Raw genomic sequence first — 14,834 nt, forward strand, 5'->3', positions numbered from 1 at the left:
GGTTCTTTGGGCGCCAGGACTGAAGTCACGGACGGCTGCGGCCTGTGGGTCACCGCTCCCAGCCCCCCACCCCGGGAGGACGCTGCCCCTCCGCCCCCTCCGGGGCCTGCAGTGCCCCGCCCCCGCATGTCCCCCCCACCCACACACACAGGCCGTGTGCCGGCCCCGCCGGCCCCCGCTCTGAACGTGGGGTCCTGCCCTCCGCCCCCTGCCACGTTTGCTTCCCTACTGCTGGGGACAGACCCACCAGGAGATGCCTGTCTGTGCCACCTCCTCCCGGCAGACCTCTGGCCAGGTGTGTGGAAGGGGAGGGAGTTGGGGGACGCTCGGGCCCAACCAAAGGCAGAGGCCAGTGCCCTGTGGCCAGTCCAAGGCCCTTCTGGTGCGTGTCCGGGCAGCTCTGTGCTGCCGCCTCCTGGCCGCAAGTGCAGCCCTGATGGCCAGTCTCCTTGTGTCCCTGCCCCTCGCCCCGGCCCGCCCCTCGGGTCGCACCTCTCCTCGGCCCAGTGTCTGACCTGGACCCGACCCTGGAGCATAGGGCACCTCTGCCCAGGATTGTGCGCTGGCCAGCCAGGCTGCTGCCCAGATGTCTGGCCCTCGAAGGCCCCCTGCAGCCGCTCACAGGGCTTGGGTCTCCGGCATGCCCTTGTCCTCGTGCCCACTTGGGTCACACGTACTCACTGGGGGTGTCAGACCGCCCCCTCAGGGTCCTGCCCTGAGCACCGGCTTGTAGGGTCGGGAGCGGGGCCCTTCCTTGGGGCTACTGCAGGCCTGTGGGGGCCAGTCGAGCCCCCACAGCCTCAGGGTTCTCGGGCCCGGCTGGCCAGGCCGAAGGTTCTGCTGCCTTGGGCCCCTGGGGCGTGCCCAGAGCTCATGATGCAGGCACATCCATCCATGTGCCGGGCACGACCCTCTGGGAGACATGCCCCTTGGGTCAGGGGGGCCTGGGCCACAGGGGTGAGGGTGGCAGGGGCCCGGCCCAGTGGTGTGTGCAAGCCCATTCCGAGCTCAGTCTGGCCAGGCCGGGTTTGCGGAGCGGGGAGGCTCCAGGAATAGTTCGTGTGACCACCCAGGAGTGACCAGGGGCCAGCAACCTCACGTTTCCCAGAAGGTCTCAGCCTGGGCAAGATCCTTCCCAGTCCTGCTCGGTGGGTGGGAACCTCCTTTGGATTATTCCCGGGAGCACGGACGCTTCCGGAGCGCCCTGGAACCACGCGCGAATCAGACCGGCCTCCCATTCGCAGGTGTGTGTGGGGCCTGGCCCCACGGCCCCTCGGAAGCCCCAGGCAGCCCTGGAGGCCTCACCCTGGCCTCCCCGTTCTCAGAGGGCTCCTCAGCTGCACCGTGAGGCCTGGGGAGGGAGGCCTGGGTGGCCACAGCAGTTGCCTGGGCAGGACACAGGAGAGATCTGTTAGCCCCGTCGTGACACAGGTGTGTGAGCACATGTGCATCTGCATGAGGGTGCTCACATGAGTGTGCGCAATGCATGTTCACGTGTTCCCTGTGTGAGTGCGCACACGTTCCCACCTGAAGCACTTGTCCACGCGGAGCGTGTGAGCACTCGTGTCCGCATTGAGCGTGTGGGTGCACACGTGTCCATGCGCGTGCCCAGCCTCGCGTGTGCACGGCCTCCCACGGATGAGACGTCCCTCCCCACCCTCCCGGGTCGAATCCTCAGGGTCTGTTTCCCCCAGAAGGAGGGAAGCCGGGGGCAGCCTCCGCCGGGCAGGTGGTCAGGTCTGTCTCCAGCCTCTTCCCGGGCAGGCAGCACCCCCTGACCAGGGCTGCCCCTGCCACCTTGTTCTGTCGCCCTTGGGTGGGGCAGAGCTGTCGAGGGGCTTCAGTCCTCGTGGCCACTGCGGACCCAGGCTGGGGGCAGTGGAAGGCGCCCGTGGGCCCCTTTGGCCAAGCAGCCCCTGGGGCCTCTGCAGTTGCCTGGTGGCTTCTGCCTGGGGCACTGTGGGGCTCTGGCTGCCGTGCCTGGGGGGGTCTCAAGCCAGCCTCTGCGGGCCAGCCTGTACCTGCCAGCAACCGTCCGGCCCGTGTGTCCAGCCCGGCTGTGTCCCTAGCAGATGGCACAGGCCCACGGTGCCCCACCCAGAGCTGGGCCCAGAAGCAGCGCCCTAGGGCAGGTGCCCGCAGCCTCAGCAGGATGGCTCACTGCCGCGCTGCCCGGCCAGGCTCCCTCTGCCCGCTGTGTGCCCCCGACGCCTGGGCCCTGGCCCGACTGCGTGGGTGTTCCCCGTCTGTCAGCCCAGCCACGCCTGTCCCCAGGACACTGGCGGTGAACGGTGCCCGGGGCCTTCCCCGGCGGGGCCTGGGGCAGACAGGGAGGCCCCCGCGCTCCTGTGCCCGTGAGTCACGTCTGCCTGGCGCTGGCCGTCTGCTGACCACGGCTCTGCCTGTGCCCGCCGCGTGCTCAAGAGGCAGCTGCCCGCACCCACCCCCCTGGACGGGCAGGGGCACAGCGCCACCCGACCCCCACTTCTGCGGGGCAGCCAGGCTGGGGTGGGTCCCTATCCCAGGGCGGCCGTGCCAGTGGACAGGGGCTCTGGGTGGGGTTTTCCTTCGGGCCCTGAAGGCAGGCAGGCAGGCAGGACACACCTCACAAAAACAAGTGACACATTTCACTCGGCATGACCCAGCCCAGGAAAAAGTGACTGCGGGCGCGAGTTTAGCACAGCCCGTCCAGAGTCGCCCAGAACTCGAGGAAATGAGCTGCCCTGAGCCGGGCGGCAGGGACAGGGACACGGGGTCAGCGTGGAGGCCACGGGGGCGGGGGGCGGCCATGGGAGGGGGTCTGTGGAGTAGTGTGGAGGCCACTGGCGGGGGCTCAGGGGTCCCTCCTGCCTCTGCACTCGGGAATCACTCCCGACAGTGCTCGGGGACCTATTGGGGTGCGGGGATGAGCCCGGCTTGACCTCGTGCCGGGCGCGCACCCTCCCTGTTTTACTGTTCCCTTCTGTTGACTCCTTATTTTTAACTCTTTCAACTGAGTCACGGTGAGACACAGTCACCAAGCTGCTCACGACCGGGGTTCTCGTCCACGTTCTTCGTTTCCAGCGGCCGTGATCTTTCCGAGTCACTCGGCCCCTCTTGGAGCTTCGCTGCTCCTGGGCTCACAAACACCCTCGGGTGAAGGAGGGCTGTGTCGGGTGTGGAGGGGGGGAACTGGCGGCTTCCCCATGCTCCTGCTGGGGGCACCAGTGAGCCTGGAGTCCGTCTGTCCGGGGCCAGTCTTGCCTGGGCAGGGGGCGGGCCAGGAGGGGCTTTGCCCTGTTGGGGTCACAGGTGGGGCCGGGGCGCACGGACCTTTGCGGGGCCTTTGCACGGACACTCCCTGGCCCCACTTGCTCCTGCGTTGCCAGTTTTTCATGTCATTTTGCCCATCGCCCACTTTAGGGAGGACAGCCCAGCCTGCAGGCCAGGGGGACCCCACAAGCAGGGGCTGAGGCACTTGTCCTGCACGTGGCTGACCCCAGTCCCACCCACAGGGCTGCGGGGTCCCTGAGGCATGCTTGGAGTGACCAAGGCCCCAAGGAGGGGCCGCTGAGTACCGCCTGGCGTGACCCCCAGCCAGCAAAGCGCGAGACAAGGGTGGATTGGGGGTGAACCCCAAGACCTCGGCGGGGGGAGCCGGACTCAGGCTGAGCTGCCCGGCCCCACCCTGACCCCTGCGAGCAAGGGAACTCCACTTTCTCCGAAACCTGTGCAAGTCACCGTGAAGGTTCTTGGAAGCCGACTCTTCCCCTCCCCAGATGCTCTGCTGTGGGAACCCCGATGAGCCTGGCATGGTAATCAGGCATCCTGCAGGGACCGGGCACCGCTGATGCCTGAGCACAGCCCACAGGGGAGGGGAGCACCACTGATGCCCGAGCACAGCCCACACTGACCCCATTTTATATTCCAACCGCGGCCGCCGTAAATACCAGAGCAAATATTTATCGAGGACCTGGATGGTGCCAGAGTCCACCCGGCCATGTGGGTGTGTGTGGCAGGGACCAGGGGCAGGAGGGCAGCCCTGTGGTCAGCAGCGGGCAAGGGCGGCCAGAAACAAGTTCCAGAATATTCCAGTACGCTGCCTCTCGGGAGGGCCCGTCCCAGCATGGGGGAGGGGGCAGGGCAGGGAGGGATGGAGTCACGAGCCCCCGCACCCTGTTCCTCGGTGGGGGGCCGCGGAGGGTCTGGGATGGTGAGGCTGGACCCAGCCAAGCACGCCCCCCACACCCACGTCGGAGCTCAGGCAGGCGCAGGGAGGCCTGGGCGCCCTTCAAAGGGTCTGACCCGCCCTGGTCACCTGAGCTGGTAGAACAGGGGAGGGTCACAGGAACAAAGTGAACCGGGCAGGAGCTCAGGATGGCAGGTCTGGGGCCGTTGCCCAACTTCTACTTAGCACCCGCCAGATGGGTGAGTGGTCAGTGCCGGGCAGGGCCAGCCAGGACCAGACAGGCCAAGCAAGCTGGGGGTGTGTGGGGACCTCGGGCCACTGGCCAGACTGGCCCCCTTCCCCCCAGCACTGGCTTGCCCTGACCGGCTGTGCCTGGTCCTGGCTGGTATCCTGAGCGGGTCCTGGGCTGCCCCCAGGGCTGCCCGGTGTGTCCCCAACCGGAGGTGCCACCACGGGCTGGTGCCAGGAGGCAGAGTGTCCCAGGAGCTGGCACACGCTCCCTCCCTGGGACAGCTGCCTCAGGTCCCTCTGTGGGGTCACTGGCCTCAGGACCATGAGTCTCTTGGCCCGAGGCGCCTGTGGGTGTTGAGACGTGGCGGTGGGCACAGACTGCCCGACTGCCCCCCCGGAGACCCGGGATAGAGAGCCTGGGGATTCGCACTCAGCTCCCGAATCAGGACTCGGGCTCAGCCGCCCCGGGCAGCAGGGCCGAATCTGTCACCATGGCGAGCCCTGGGGTGGGGTGGGGTGGGGGCTGCTTGCAGCCCCGGAGGGTCTGTGACTCCCAGCTCCACAGACAAGCCTGGGGCGTGGGGTGCCGGGCTCACCCCTGTAGCCCCTCCTGCGGCACCATGAACCGAGCCCCGATTCAGAACAAGCGAGTGAGCGGGGCTGGGGGTCCGCGGTCACGCCCTCCCCGGCAGACCCTGGCCAGCGGGAACGTTTGCTTTCAGCCTATCACAGGACACGTGGCTTGTTTCCGGCCCCTCGGTCTGGCCAGCGTGTCCTCGCCTCATTCAGGAGCGTGTGTGTGTGTGTGTGTGTGTGTGTGTGTGTCCATGTCCACCTCCACCAGGACATACCCAAAGGAGGGGGGGTCTTGCTCCGTTACAGACACAGGGCGGCAAAGCCAAGGGAGTGTTTGTCCCCCGAGGGCGGGAAGGGGGATGACTCGGACAGGAATGACCAGACAGCAGGGACGGCCTTCCCCGCTCAGGGCCTGTCCCTGGCTCCGCACCGACCCCCGAGCCCCACCAGGAGTTACCCCGAGTGCAGAAATGCACCCTCAAGCTCACAGCAGGACCCCGTGTGGTGTGAGCCCAGGGCAGGACCCACGAAACCTCTGCTTCCAGTGCGTTGGGATGACGCTTACCCGGTTCAGACCGTCAGATCTGTTCTCTCCCCCAGGTCCCCCCAAAGGATTGGATTTGGGATGCAGTTTGTTGGGTATTTAAGATGGGGGGGGGGGGGCTGGAGCAATACCACAATGGGGAGGAGGGCGTTTGCCTTGCATGCGGCCGAGCCAGGTCCAATCCGGGCATCCCATATAAACCCCCAGCACCACCAGGAGCCATTCTTGAGTGCAGAGCCAGGAGGAACCCCTGAGCATCGCTGATGTGACCCAAAAAGCAAAAAAACAAGATGGGATGATGTCACTTCCGTTGTCGACCCTCTGGGTAATTAAGGACACATCCCACGTCTGCGTTTGCCCAGAAGTTCCTGTCACACTTAGCTCTCACTAAAGCTGGGAAATAAAAACGCAAAGGTCCCAGGGCTGAAGCGGCCTCAGGCCGGCGTTCGAAGAGCCCCACTTGGAAGCACCTCCCCCCCGGGGGTCCCAGGCCCCTCCCTGCCCCTCTGCAGGTGTGGGCTGACGTCTCCGAGTGGTGCCGTGGAGTGGAGAGAGAACGCCGTGGGCATTGTTCCGAGCTCGGAGTCGGAGGGGCTGTTCTGACGCTAACACTGACCCGGGCGGGACCTCAGGGAGAAAGAACCTACACTTGACTGCAGACGCCCTTGACGCAGCAAACGCGTCTGACACGCGGAACAGAAGCATCTGGAGCACGACCGCACCGGCTGCAGGACGCTGTGCTGCGGAGAGTTCTGGCACTTTCTCTCTACGGGAGGGGGAGAGGCGAAGGGCCGGGGGGCCGGCGCTGGCTGCCAGTGGCCGTGAGCAGGACACGGGCCGAGCACGGCACGCCCCGTCCCCTTTCAGCTCCTGCACCTGGTCCCGAGTGGCCACGTCCCTGTCAGGGTCCCATCCCGTCCCTGCCCTCCCCCCGTCACCGTCCTTGTGACCCCCTCCCTCTCTCCTTCCTTCCCTGGCGAGTTCCACACTAAGGACCCGCTCTCCTGCTCCTGTTTCTACTGTCAACGCACTTCTAGGCCAGAGGTCGGCTTGAGCGAGCTGGCGTTTCTCTCGATGCAGATTCTGTTTCCTGCGTTCTCGTGTTTGGAAACGGATGCCTTCTACGCCGGGACAGGCGCACACACCCACACACCACACCAGGTGATGACAGCAGGGCCATGAGACGGGCAAACCCCATCACCTCAGCCCCCAGGGGGTGGACGGCAGGTCTGTGTGGGTCTTGGTGCATCTACCTGGACACACGTGTTTCTTGCTCTTTCTTTAAATTTCGGCTTTGGGGCCACATCCAGCTGTGCTTGGGACTGACTCCTGGCTATGTGCTCGGGGCTCACTCCTGGCTCAGTGTTCGGGGTTCACTCCCGGCTCTGTGCTCAGGGCTGACTCCCGGCTCTGTGCTCAGGGCTGACTCCCGGCTCTGTGCTCAGGGCTGTCTCCCGGCTCTGTGCTCAGGGCTGACTCCCGGCTCCGTGCTCAGGGCTGACTCCCGGCTCTGTGCTCAGGGCTGACTCCCGGCTCTGTGCTCAGGGCTGACTCCCGGCTCTGTGCTCAGGGCTGACTCCCGGCTCTGTGCTCAGGGCTGACTCCTGGTTCTGTGCTCAGGGCTGACTCCTGGTGGGGGTCGGGGCTCTGTATATGGTGCTGGGGATGGAGCCTGGGTCAGCTGTGTGCAGGGCGGCACCTTCACCGGTTTGGTCTCTCCAGCCCCCGCTGTGTTTGCTTTGGAGCAAACCGGATCCCCTCACGGTCAGGGAAAACCCGAGGCGAGCCGAGCCGAGCGGGTCCCCAGTCAGATGCCGCGGGGCTGGGCTGGCTCCTGGGGGTCCCACATGCCCACCCAGGCATAGACGGCTTTTAGGTATTTCTCTTTCCTTCTCTGTAACTTTTCTTCATGGAAGCGGACGGAGTGATTCCAAGTATCACGGGTGCTCGGAAAAAGTGAGGCCGTGGGGAGTGGCCGTGGCCGCGCCGGTGGGTGTCGCTAATCCGAGGCAGATGTGGGACGTTGGGGCGTCGGCCTGTGGGTCGTCTCCCTGGCGGCCCGCCTGGCTGAGGGGGTTCTGCAGCTCTCTAGGGGGGCCGGGGCCGTCTTCTAAGTGGCCGCTGTGTGTGTCTGAAGGCCAGGGCTGGGGAGGAGCTGGCTGGGGCGGACGTCCACGCCACACGGGGCCTGGCCCTGCCCCAGACAGGCCGCCGCTGGCCCATGACCTTTGCAGCAGGCCATGTTATTTTTGGTGCAGGCGTCCAGGACCACAGCTGTGACCAAAAAGAGTGGCCAGAGCCAGGAGTGAGAGTGTGGCCGGCCCGGGACGCAGGGACACCCCCGAGCGGGAGTGAGCGTGGCCGGCCCAGCACGTGGGGACGCCTCCACTCACCTTCCCGGCTGGCCGCATGAGCTCAGCTGTTGTTGGGCGGTGGACGCCAGCCCCGGCCACGAGGTGGGCTTTCCTTTCCGAGCTGTTGACTTCACGTAAGCAGCGATGGACCTTTCAGAGCTCAACAAAGTGAGGCTGTGTGTGTCCCTCCAATAAACCCAGAGTAGGACCGGGGTTCGGGGAGCTGCTTGGCCGGGCTCCGCTGGGCCGTCCGTTAGTCGGGGCACATGGTGAGCCGGGCACTGCCTGGCCAGAGGCCTGCTGGCCTTAGGGCACGCCTCCGTCCCCTCCGAGCTCTGTGCCATCTCCCTCCCCCCCGGACCCCATGCACAGGGTGGCAGACCCCCCTCGTGCCGAGGTTCTGGTTAGGCTCGAAGCTCTGAGCACCTGCCAGCAAGACGCCTCATCTGGTGTGTCCTCTGGGGACAGGAGAGGCTCTGAATCCCCCAAGAGAGTGTTGGTATGTGTGAGTGTGTGTATGTGTGTGTATCTGTGTGTGTCTGTGTGTATCTGTGTGTAAATGTGTGTGTATGTGTATGAATGTGTGTATATGTGTGTACGTGTATGTGTGTGTGAGTGTGTATGTGTGTATGTGTGTGAGTGTGTGTAAATGTATGTGTGTGTGTCTGTGTGTATGTGTCTGTGTGCATGTGTGTCTGTGTATATGTGTGTATGTATGTGTCTGTATGTGTGTATATGTGTGTATGTCATGTGTGTCTGTGTGTATGTGTCTGTGCATGTGTGTCTGTGTGTCTGTGTGTGTATGTATGTGTGTCTGTGTATGTGTGTGTATATGTGTGTCTGTGTGTATATGTGTCTGTGTGTATATGTGTGTGTGTGTGTGTGTGTGTGTGTGTGTGTGAGTGGCAGCGGGAGGCAGGAGCTGGTGCAGGGTCGAAGTGCTTGCTGGAGGCAGCTGCCCTAGGTCAGTCCAGCACCGCATGGGCAGCTGGGCTGCCCAAAGCAGACACAATTCTGGGCCCCCCTCAGAGCCACAGGGAGGATCCCTGGGCCCCTGGCGCTCCCCCCGGGAGGCTCAGAAAAGGGGGGAGAGAAGTAGCCAGGGGCCCTGGGGTCTCTCTGCTTCGGGCGGCCAGCGGCTGGCCCACACATTTGCCTGGGGCCATACCTGTGGGGCCACAGGAGGCGCTCGGTTACTGCGGGTGGACACAGGGACGTCCCGTCCTCGCACCCAGGTGTCTGCCGGGCTAACAGCTGCGGGAATCAGAGGGGAAGGAAGGGAGAGCGAAGACACAGAGTCTCCAAACAAGAAACCAAACCCCACCCAGTGGGCAGGGGGCGGCGTCTGCGGAGGCGGTGAGGGGAATCGGGAGGGCTGGGGGCTCTGTGGGGAAGCCTTGACCCCGCTGCTGCCCCCTCCGGTTGGGTCCCGTGTTTTCAAAGGCAGCTGGGCAGAACGGAGAAACACCAGTTGGTAATGCAGTTGACTAATTTTTTCCCTATAGTTGTACTTTATAGGGCATTTGTCTTGCATGCAGCCAGCCCTGCCGAGCCAGGTTCGATTCCTCCGCCCCTCTCGGAGAGCCCGGCAAGCTACCGAGAGCATCTCGCCCACACAGCAAAGCCTGGCAAGCTACCCGCGACGTATTCAGTATGCCACACACAGTAACAACAAGTCTCAAAATGGAGACGTTACTGGGCCCACTCGAGCAAATCGATGAACGACGGGAGGACAGTGTTTGACAGTTGTACTTTATACAACCCGGAGCGATAGCACAGTGGGTGGGGCAGTTGCCTTGCACTCCGCCGACCTGGCCAACCCGGGTTCGATTCCTCCACCCTTCTCAGAGAGCCCAGCAAGCTACTGAGAGTATCCCACCCGCACAGCAAAGCCTGGCAAGCTCCCCGTGACGTATTCGAGATGCCAAACACAGTAACAACAAGGCTCACAATGGCGATGCTACTGGGCCCACTCGCGCAAATCGGTGAACAATGGGAGGACAGTGCGTAGTTGTACTTGAATTCTAGAGAAAATAAAGGGAACATGGTGGTTTTTTACTTTTTTTAAGGTGGGATTCTGAGGGACGCTGTTAGGGACCTGCATTTCCCCCCGACGTCCTCTGGGAAGTAATGACAGCTCAGCTCAGAGTGTTGGCAATCCCATCTGGGGCCCTCCTTGAGATTGGGGACTTGTTTTCTGTTTGTTTTGATATTGGCTTATACCCCGTGGTGCGTTCACCCCTGCTCTGACTCCGGGATCACTCCTGGCAGTGCTCAGGGGACCCTCTGGGATGCCAGGGAAGGGACCCAGTTCGGCCGTGTGCAAGGCCAGTGCCCTCTTCGCTGTGCTGTACTCGGGTGAGTCTGAATTGACCCCACACCTGGGCACGGGCGCCTGGAAGGTTCAGAGGAAAAAGGCAGAGCGCCAAGGTAACAATACAGACCGGCACGTTCTCAGGCGCTTTCTCCACTTGACAGTGCAAAGGGTTGTCAACCCTGTTGAATAAAAGCAGCATCCGGGGCGGGAGGGCTTGCCCTGCAGGGGTGGGCCGGGGGTCCGTCCCTGGCAGTGCAGAGCGAGAAGGAGAAGAGACTGATGAAGAGAGAGCGAGGAACAAGGGAACAAGGGAACGTGCCCTCCACCTCCCTGCAGTGTGGGGCCCGCCCGGGACTCTGTCACCCCGCACGGCCCGTCCCCCGGCCTGTCCGGGGGGTGGAAACAGGTGGCCAGGCGGCCAGGCGAGCGAACAGAGCCCCATTCAGCCCGCGGGCAGGCGCGGCCCTGACTCGGCTGGGCGCCGGCCGTGGCCGTGCTATTTCTGCATGAAAGTCCCCTTATGGGAGCGCCGAGGGTACACACTTGGGCAGGGAGAGGTCACGGCTAAAATTAGCCTCCTCGGCCCAGGTCTCGGGCCTCGGCGAGGGCTGGCCACGGGGCCCGCAGGCGGCTGTGGTTCTGCTGGGCAGAGACTTGGCCCAACGCTCACTGTCCCCCTGGACTCTGGTCAGGGTGCAGAGAGGGACTCCATGGCCAGGGAGAGCCCTGTCCCCTGCCGCCGCCTGCTGCAGCTCCAGGGTGGAGCCCAGCAGGTCTGCCTCCCCCCCCCACACGCTCTTCTCTGCCCTGGATGCCCCCCGCCCCCCCCCCGCCTGGACCCTCAAGCCCACGCGAGCCTGAGCCAGTAGGTCGTGTGTCACCTTCAAAGCAGCCCCGGAGGTCGGAGGTCGCAGCCAGTGCTGACCCCTCCCCCGTGAGCAGCGTCCTCCCAAGCAGGCCCTCCAGTCTCCTGGGCGCATCACCTCACACGCCCCCGGGCCTCTCCCAGTCCCACCTCCCCCAGTTTGGGCCCCAGGGCCTTTGCAGTACTGCTCCACCCATCCCCTCCTGGCCATTTCTCCTTCCTGACCCCCTCCCCACACTGACCCCCTCGGGGACCCAAAGCACTGGGAATCTGCCCCGAGAGACTGGATGAGTGAGAGTGAAGACCCAGTGATGAGGGATGAGCAAAGGGGCAAAGGAACGTGTGAGTGAGTGCGGGGGTGGATGAGGGAGTGAGTGGATGAGTGATTGAGAGAGGGAGTGAATGAGTGAGCGGGTGAGTGGATGAGTGATCGAGGGAGGGAGGGAGTGAGCCAGTGAGTGGGGGAGAGAGGGCAGAAGCAGACGCCTGAGCTGACCCACCCCCTGCGCCCGCCCTCCGGGAGATGCCTGGGCTCCTGCTGCGTGATTCCACCACTGTGTGCAGTTTCCCTGCACCACCAGTGGGCGGGGAGGCTGGACAGTGTCCTGTGTGATGGAACGTCCTCGTGACCCTTGCTGGGCACTGGCCGCGGGGCCGGGGGTGGTGGGCCTGGGAGGGGGGGTCTCAGGCCCTGGAGCCACGGGGACTAGCCCCTCCACAGGGCCCGACTGACTCTTCAGGGATGCGCGTGAGCCCTGCTCTGCGCGCAGGTGACGTCCAGTCAGTCTGCGTGCCTCTCCTCAGGGGCCCCTCAGGGAGCCGACAGCCGGGAGTCCCCAAGGCTGCGAAGTTTGACGCGGGGGACAGTGTCGGGACACGTGCCCGGGAGACAGGAGCTGTGGGTGCACGTCTCCCGCTCGGCTGTTGGTGGCCCCATGGGAACCTCTGGGTTCGGGCTCCAGCCGTCCCGGCCAGCAGGTGTCCTTCACGAGTCGGAAAATGTGATCGCCGCGTGCGTGCGTGCAGGGCTCAGCGCCCCCGCTGGTGAGGAAAGTGTGAGTGGTGCGGGCTGGGGGGGCGGGCGGGGACGGACGCGTGCGGCTGGGGAGACGCCTCCCAGGTGTTTGCTCTCGGCCCGTTTCCATCTCTCGGCTTGGCAAACATTGACTTAGGTCTCTCCTTTCCACTCGGCTCCAAGTGGGTGTTTCAGAGTTTTGAGCGAACGGCTCTGTTTAGAGACCCGTGTTAAGAGCCTGCGCCCCCTGGCCCCAGTCTTCGCGATCAAAAGCTGGTGTCTGGGGTCTGTCTCGCGGCTTCAAGGCTGGGGCACAGGCGCCGCGGAGCTCCTGGAGGCGGTAGCCCGAGTTCGTGGGATGGCGTGTCCGAGAAAGCCCGGGGAGGTGCTGCGTGCCAGTGGGGAGCCGGGGAGGGTCTTGGGACCGGCTCCTGGGCGGGGCAAGCGAGGGGAGAGACTGGGGGGGGGGGGCAAGTCACCAGCAGCAGCTGGACTGGAAACCGGGATGGAGACATTCAAGTGGGGTCAAGGCATTTGCCTCGCACGGACCGACTCTGAACCCCTCCGGGGTGATCCCCGAGCGCACAGCCAGGGTGAGCCCTGAGCACGGTGGGGTGTGAACCCAAAGCCAAACAGCAGAATGAAATAAAGCAAAACTGAAAAGTTTCCGGGGCGGGTGCTGGGAGCCGTGGCAGGGCCGGGAGCGGGTGAATGCCACCCATCGGCCCTTCTCACCCCACGTGCCCTCGTGCTGCAGGCCCACCCCCAAGCCCCCGGCACGGTGGACGCCGGTTTCCGGACAGCCCAAGGCCACGGCCGGCCTGTTAGTGAAGGGGAAGCTCCCACGGGAGATGCTCCCAGAGCCGACGTGGGCCGAGGGCCTGGGGTTGGGTCAGGGTTGGGCCTGTCCTGCAGGGGGCCGTGAGGGATGAAGGTCAGGCGGGTGGCAGGGACGGGGCAGGGTCCAGCCTTCCCGCAGCTCCCGCGGGCGACAGGCTGCCTCTGCCCCTGCCTCCTCAGCCCTGCCTGGGACAGCGGGGGAGTGACAGGGCGGAGGCGGGGGTGGCTGGGGCCCCACAGAGTTCTGCCGTCTCGGGGCCCCGAGGGGCACTGGGCTGTCTCCCAGGGTCATCAGAGAGCGGGAAACAGCCCTTGGTCCCGCCCGGGCCTGTCCACTGCCCGTGTTCTGGCCCAGGCTCCCCTCTTGGGCTGAGGAAAGCCGCTGCTCTCAGCCCTCCCCTGCCCTGCAGACAGGACTCCTCCCCCTCCCAGCAGCTGCCAAGTGTTCACTCACCCACCAGTGGGCAGCCTGGGACCCCCCGTGCTCCTGGCTCGTCAGTGTGAGGCCACGACTGGGCGGTGCAGCTCAGGCCCCATGTTGTGGGGCTGCCCGGGCCACATGGAGCTGCCGGAGAGTGCCGGGACGGACCGGGACCAGCGTGTGCAAGACATGCCAGCTGCCACTCAGACCCGTGCCCTATGATCCCGTGTGCCCTGCCCACACCCAGGGAGGCTGCTCGGTGTGTGTGTGTGTGTGTGTGTGTGTGTGTGTGTGTGTGTGTGTGTGTGTAGACACGGCAGCCCAGTGAGTGCGACGTGCGTGTGTGGTGTGGTGTGTGCATGCAGAGAGCGTGCGTGTGCCCGTCCCGATGCACATGCATGCAGCTGTGCTGTGTGTGCGCTTGGCAACTATGTGAACACGCGCCGTGTGTGCACGCGTGGCTCTACCATGCGGCTGCATGCCCGGTGCACAGCCAAGTCCTGCGTCTGGGCACTTAGGTGTCAGGAGCGTTTCTGCCAGGGCTCCTGGTCTTTCCCGCCTGTCCCCTCACCGGCGCCTCTGGCAGATCGACAGGCAGGTGTGTCAGGTGGGGCAGGGGTGAGGGGTGGGGAGGGCCAGATGTGTGGGGGCCAAATGACTGGCACTCACTGAGACCCAGCTCTCCTGGCTGTGAGCTGCAAGCTAGGATAGTGTTGGCTCATCAACGCCATACAAGAAGCACATGTGTGCGTGTATGAACGATGTACTTGTGTGTATGTGTATGGAGTGTGCGACGTGTGCTTCCAAGTATGTGGTGGAGGCAACGCTGGGTTTCAAGGGCCCAGACCCCGCAGGCCCTTGGGACTCCACTTCTAGGTGAGTCCTGCGGCTGCTGAAGGCTGTGCCACTCTCAGCCCCTGAGAGCAGGGCAGGGAACCTTCCGGAACACCAGGGACTCAGAGCGCGGGGCTGGGGGGAGGTCTGCTCAGAGACTCCTGGTCCTCTGTGGACTCTGAGCCCAGGGGCTCCCCTGGGATTGTGCCCTGGTTTCATCCCGCGTGGACCACATGGTACCTCTCAGTCCTGTCAAGGCGACCTGAGCAGACCAGAGAGAGGGAGAGAAGAGGAAGGAGGGAGGAAGTCTTCCTGGAAGAAGGAGCGTCTCTAGGAGGGGGGCACCTTTCTTTGGGGCAAGTTCCACGGTGAACTTCACTCTACTGATGCTGACTGTACCCCCCAAAACTTAAGGTAGCATGCAAGGCGATTCTGCTCCCAGAGAGAGAGAGAGAGACAGAGAGAGACAGAGACAGAGAGAGAGAAACGGAGAGGAAGAGAGGAGGGAGAGGGAGAGAAAAAGGAAGAGAGGGAGAGGGAGAGATGGAGAGAGAGAGAGGGAGGGAGAGGAGGGAGGGATGGAGAGGGAGAAAGAAACAGGGAAAGAGAGAGAGGGAGGGAGAAAGAAACGGAGAGGGAGAGAGGAGGGAGAGGGAGAGAGAGAAAGAG

The sequence above is a fragment of the Sorex fumeus genome, unplaced genomic scaffold (genome assembly GCF_029834395.1).
Source record: "Sorex fumeus unplaced genomic scaffold, SorFum_2.1 ptg000218l, whole genome shotgun sequence".
NCBI lineage: Eukaryota > Metazoa > Chordata > Mammalia > Eulipotyphla > Soricidae > Sorex > Sorex fumeus.